Raw genomic sequence first — 6,331 nt, 5'->3', positions numbered from 1 at the left:
GTTCATATGTTTTCCAGCCGTCTTCCTAATGTGCCTTGGTCTTTTTCTAGTTTGGACTTGCACTATGTTTTCTTGCTTGTGGTTTTTGTTTTGTTTTGTTTTGTTTTTGTTTTTTTTTTGTAGCCCAGGCTGGAGTGCAGTGGTGCAATCTTGGCTCACTGCAACCTCTGCCTCCCGGGTTCAAGCAATTCTCCTGCCTCAACCTCCTGAGTAGCTGGGATTACAGGCGTGCGCCACTACGGCTGGCTAAATTTTGTATTTTTGGTAGAGATGGGGTTTCATCGTGTTAGTCAGGCTGGTCTCGAACTCCTGACCTCAAATGATCTACCCACCTTGGCCTCCCAAAGTGCTGGGATTACAGGTGTGAGCCACCCCAACTGGCTGACTTGCTTGCCCTCTCTCTCTCTCTCTTTCTTTTCTTTTCTTTCTTTCAAAGAAACGGTCTTATTCTGTCGCTTAGGCTACAGTGCAGTAGCATGATCATAGCTCACTATAACCTCTGACTCCTGGGCTTGAGGGATTCGCCTGCCTTAGCCTCCTAAGTAGCTGGGATTACAGGCCCACACCACCACACCTAGCTACTTGCTTAATTTATTTTTTTATTTTTTTATTTTTTTGCTTTCTAACATCTTTTACTTCTTGACCTTTTGAAACATCCAAAAATTAGTCATATTATAATCTGTGTCACAATCTTAACAGTTAAGAAAAAACATAAAATGAAGGCCTAGAAAAATCTTTATTACTCATCTAGAATTATTTGGTATAACAGTATTTTCCAATGGAGGAAGACTATTGGATTTCAGGCATAAAACAATGCAGAAAAAAATCTCAAGGCATCATAGGGAGAGGGAGATAACTTCTGACTCTGGTTTCCCATGCTTCAGGCCAGAAAGAGCAAGGGGAGAAAAATATCTGTCCATGGGAACAAGTAATCATGCTTTAAAGGACAATTTCATTCGAACCCATTCATTTCCTTTTCATGCAAAATTTCAAAGATAAAGCAACATAAAATATGGGGCCAAAGAAAAGGGAGAAGGTCTTCAAGGAGAATTTGTGCCTTTAAGTTTTTACTGGTACAACAGTCCATCAGCCTGGAGGTACTCAAAGACGAATCATGAAAAAGAAAAAAAACTTTATTTCAAGCAGGTTCAGTGATATATGTGTGTGCTACAGCAAAGGCTGGTTGTGGCAAAGTTTCATTTCAAACTGTATGATGTGGGCTGGGGAAGGTGGCTCACGCCTGTAATCCCAGCACTTTGTGAGGCCAAGGTGGGCTGATTACCCTGAGGTCAAGAGAGACTGGCCTGGCCAACATGCCAAAACCCCGTCTCTACTAACAATACAAAAATTAGCTAGATGTGGTGGCGCGCACCTGTAATCTCAGCTACTAGGGAGGGTGAGGCAGGAGAATCGCTTGAACCCGGGAGGCGGAGGTTGCGGATCACGCCACTGCACTCCAGCCTGGGTGACAGAGCCAGACTCAAAAACAAAAGAAAATAAAACAAACCAAAATACCAAAACTGCCTGATGCATAATTTTGACATTATGTGGGAACGCTTAACTTCTGCCAAAATGTAGATTCAATCCAACATTATTAATTGTAGTCCCTAAGTTTTCATAACCAAAAAAAAGAGAATAACCTTACAGTTACCTACTAAGGTAATGAACTGTGAAATCAATTCCCCAATATTGCTTTGAAAATAAACCCCTTGGTTGTTATGAGAAACTCCAACTTCCAACTCCATCCGAATGTATTATTTAACCGGTATTCTTCAGTCATCATCTACTGTTGGCTTGATTGTCACTCTTCTTCTTATCTGACCCCAACCAATTAAATGCCAGTGTTTTTCAACTCTTCTGCTAAGGGCAATTTTTTCTCCTATCTCTGTGCACACTGGATTGGTCAAAACAATTTTACACAAATCGGCCTTGACAAGTCTAACTCTCCCTCATGTCGACAGGGATCCTATGTTCACCATGAACACTTCATTCTTAGACAGCTTTTGAACCTTTGCTGCCTTCTTGTCTCCTTCAGTGCGTACACCTAGAAGCCGTCTAAGCAGGAAATAGGAAATTTCCAATTCTGTGAATATCTCAGGTAAAGCTCTGACTGCACCAAGTACTTGCCCCACCATTCTGTCAGCCCGGCACAAAGTGGGGTCAATTTTTGTTCCAACTCCAATAAGACTGCCTGGAGCAGCATATTGCAGATCATGATGCTCTGCAAAAAGTGATACAATTTCGGAAAAGATTGGTTTACACATGAGTTTTCCTTCACTATTTTTGGAAACAATACCAGGTCTTCTATCTCCTGGCCCACCTTTTTTTTTTTTTTTTTTTTTTTTTTGAGACGGAGTCTCGCTGTGTCGCCCAGGCTGGAGTGCAGTGGCGCCATCTCAGCTCACTGCAAGCCCTGCCTCCTGGGTTCACACCATTCTCCTGCCTCAGCCTCCGAGTAGCTGGGACTACAGGCTCCCGCCACCTTGCCTGACTAGTTTTTTGTATTTTTAGTAGAGACGGGGTTTCACCATGTTAGCCAGGATGGTCTCGATCTCCTGACCTCGTGATCCACCTGCCTCGGCCTCCCAAAGTGCTGGGATTACAGGCTTGAGCCACCGCGCCCGGCCTGGCCCACCTTTAATACTCCTTTTAGTATACTACCACCAGCTACACCTCCCTTAAGGTCATCAACTTCACAGCCAGGTTTGTTGACATCAAAAGATCTAATAACAATAAGCCGGGGCTCTGAAGTAAAGTCTCTTGGGGATACTGGAATTTTTCTTTACTATGTACTCACAAACAACTTCAATATTGTATTTCAGCTGAGCCAAAATTGGCATAATGGGAGCTCCCTCTGCTACTGTACCTTGGACAAATGCAAGGATCTGTTTGTATTGTTCTTTAGTCTGACTTTCTTTTACCAAATCAATTTTATTTTGTAGAATCAAAATATGCTTCAGTTTCATGATCTCTATAGCAGCCAGGTGTTCAGACGTCTGAGGCTGAGGACAAGATTCGTTACTAGCTATCAACAGAAGAGCTGCATCCATCACTGCTGCACCATTCAGCATAGTAGCCATCAAAATATCGTGGCCAGGACAGTCAACAAAGGAAACATGTCTGACTGATTTGAAGTTCCCTTTTGTCCCTGCAATGTCTGTAGGAAACTCATGAGGTATACTGCTCCCACAAGATCTATAACATTCTGGCTGAGGGCAACTTGGGTCATCAAGTTTATAAATTTTAGCATTAGCATATCCAAGCTTGATTGTAATATTTCTTTCTAGTTCATTTTTGAACCTGATGGAGTGAACTCCAGAAATAGCTTTGACGACTGTGGATTTCCTATGAGCTACATGACCCATTGTACCCATATTAATTGTGGCTTGTCTGCTGATAACTTCGTGTGAAAGTAGCGTCAACTTGGTAACATCCAACGTGGTGAGATCCTGATGCGAAAGACGTGGCTGCCCCAGAGTCACTCCAGCTTCTTCACCCGCCATGTTGCCGGAAGAGCTACTTGCTTGATTTTTTAAAGTTTGCCTAGGAGTGAGGGTTTCACCCAGGCCCTGGTAGAGGCAGGGAACATCCTTAAACATCGTTGCCTTGCTGTCTACTTAGCAAATAAAGAATGACATTTTCATGTGGCCTAATCAGAAGAGTTGGTCACACTTATAACTAGGACTGGCTTACAGAGAAGTAGGGGATGGTAAGGGCTGAAGGAACTCATTGAGAACAGAGATATGCCTCTGTTTCTTTATCATCCAACCATCAATCCATCCCCTCTTTCAGTAATTATAGTGTACTGATCTCAGACCCAGACAAGAACCATTCTACATGTTTTATACTTATTAACTAATTTAATTCTTACAGTTACTATAAGGGTAAATACTGTTAATATCCCCAGTTTATAAATGAGAAAACATATGGCCGGGCATAGCGGCTGACACCTGTAATCCCAGCACTTTGGGAGGCCAAGGTGGGTGGATCACCTAAGGTCAGGAGTTGGAGACTAGCCTGGCCAACATGGTGAAAACCCATCTTTATTAAAAAAAAAAAAAAGGCCAGACGCAGTGGCTCACGCCTGTAATCCCAGCACTTGGGGAGGCCGAGGCGGGTGGATCACGAGGTCAAGAAATCGAGACCATCCTGGCTAACATAGTGAAACCCCGTCTCTACTAAAAATACAAAAAAATTAGCCGGGCCTGGCGGCGGGCGCCTGTAGTCCCAGCTACTTGGGAGGCTGAAGCAGGAGAATGGCATGAACCCGGGAGGCGGAGCTTGCAGTCAGCCGAGATCGTGCCATTGCACTCCAGCCTGCATGACAGAGCGAGACTCTGCCTCAAAAAAAACCCAACCAACCAACCAAACAAACAAAAAATAGCTGGGCGTGGTGGCGGGTGCCTGTAATCCCAGCTACTCGAGAGGCTGAGCAGGAGAATTGCTTGAACCCGGAGGCGGAGGTTGCAGTGAGCTGAGATTGTGCCATGGCACTCCAGCCTGGGAGACAAGAGCGAGACTCCGCTTAAAAAAATAATAATAAAATAAAATAAATGAGAAACCTGATAAGCACCTATTAAGCATTATTGTTCAGTGGACTTTGAGAATGATCAGATAATCGTTATTGAGTCAGATAATGCAGTTTACAAAAAAAGCTATAATAGTGGTTCACGCCGGTAATCCCAGCACTTTGGGAGGCCAAGGCAGGCAGATCACAAGGTCAGGAGTTGGAGAACAGCTTGGCCAATATGGTGAAACCCTGTCTCTACTGAAAATACAAAAATTAGCTGGGCGTGGTGATGGGTGCCTGTAGTTCCAGCTACTCAGGAGGCTGAGGCAGGAGAATTGCTTTAACCTGGGAGGCGGAGTTGCAGTGAGCCGAGATCGCGCCACTGCACTCCAGCCGGGGTGACAGAGCAAAACTCCGCCTCAAAAAACAAACAAACAAACAAAAAAGCTATGATAATTTTCCAAATCATTTTTGAAAAGTAATGATGATAGAACGGTATTTGAGCAAAATTACATATACTGTTTTAGGATTATGGAAAGTGTTGTTACCATATAAATTATACATTTTAGGATGAAGTCAGTGCTAAACAGGAGAAATAAAGTGCTGTGGCTGCAGGAAGGACACTGGGGGAATGGAAAGAACACAGTACTGGGTTTGGAGAGACTTGGCACTGAATCAGGTCTCTGTTCCTCACGAGTTCTGTGATCTTGGGCAAAGTGCATTAGCTTAAGTTTCTACAATTCTGAGTAAGAGTAATGAAGCCTCTGGAGGTCTTGTGAATTCCCCACATTGAGCTGTGCCCTTATCTGTGCTTTCCCGTCACTGTCTGCAATGTCTTGCATATCATTTGCCACATGGAAAGTACCTTTATTTTTTATTCTATTTATTTATTTTTGAGACAGTGTCTTACTCTGTCGCCCAGACTGGAGTGCAGTGGTGTGATCTTGGCTCACTGCAACCTCTGCCTCCCAGGTTCAAGTGATTCTCCTGCCTCAGCCTCCAGATTAGCTGGGACCACAGGTGCCTGCCACCACGCCCAGCTAATTGTTGTATTTTTTAGTAGAGGCAGGGTTTCACCATGTTGGCCAGGCTGGTCTTGAACTCCCGACCTTAAATGATCCAACCACCTTGACCTCTCACAGTTCTGAGATTACAAGCATGAGCCCCCGTGCCTGGCCAGAAAGTACCTTTTTAAAAAATTAACTTTATTTATTTATTTATTTATTTATTTATTTATTATTTATTTATTTGGGACAGGGTGTCCCCCTGTGGCCCAGTCTGGAGTGCAGTGACACTATCATGGCTCACTGCAGCCTGAAATTTCTGGGTTCAAGTGATACTCCTTCCTCAGCCTCCTGAGTAGCTGGGACCACAGGCACATACCACCCTGCCTGGCTAATTTTTTATTTTTTGTAGAGATGGGGGTCTCATTATGTTGCCCAGGCTAGCCTCGAATTCCTGGGTTCCAGCGATCTTCCCATCTCAGCCTCCCAAAGTGTTGGGATTACAGGTGTGGGCCACCATGCCCACTATAAGCATGAATAAGCCACAATGCCCACTTGTCTTAGTTTGTAAATATACATGCATTGTAGTGAATATTTGATAATTGTCTCCTTTGCCCCTTGCCCCATAGGCCTCAAGAAAGCAAAGACCAGGTAGATAATGGTTCACCACTAGATTACACCTGGGGAATCCTCACAGAGAATATGGGTCTTGAAAGATGTCAAGAGGCTGGACGTGGTGGCTCACACCTGTAATCCTAGCACTTTAGGAGGTTGAGGCGGGTGGATCACCTGAGCTCGGGAGCTCAACACCAGCCTG

The 6,331-nt window shown here is 44.2% G+C and overlaps 1 pseudogene; it reads right to left on the bottom strand.

Annotated features, from left to right (window-relative positions):
- Nucleotides 1-589: 589 nt before the first annotated feature.
- On the bottom strand, nt 590-4,056 carry LOC102132274 (eukaryotic translation initiation factor 2 subunit 3-like; annotated as a pseudogene).
- Between the last annotated feature and the right edge of the window lie 2,275 nt (nt 4,057-6,331).

The sequence above is a fragment of the Macaca fascicularis genome, chromosome 4 (assembly GCF_037993035.2).
Source record: "Macaca fascicularis isolate 582-1 chromosome 4, T2T-MFA8v1.1".
NCBI classification, from domain to species: Eukaryota; Metazoa; Chordata; class Mammalia; order Primates; family Cercopithecidae; genus Macaca; species Macaca fascicularis.
This window is presented reverse-complemented; position numbering and strand designations above follow the sequence as displayed.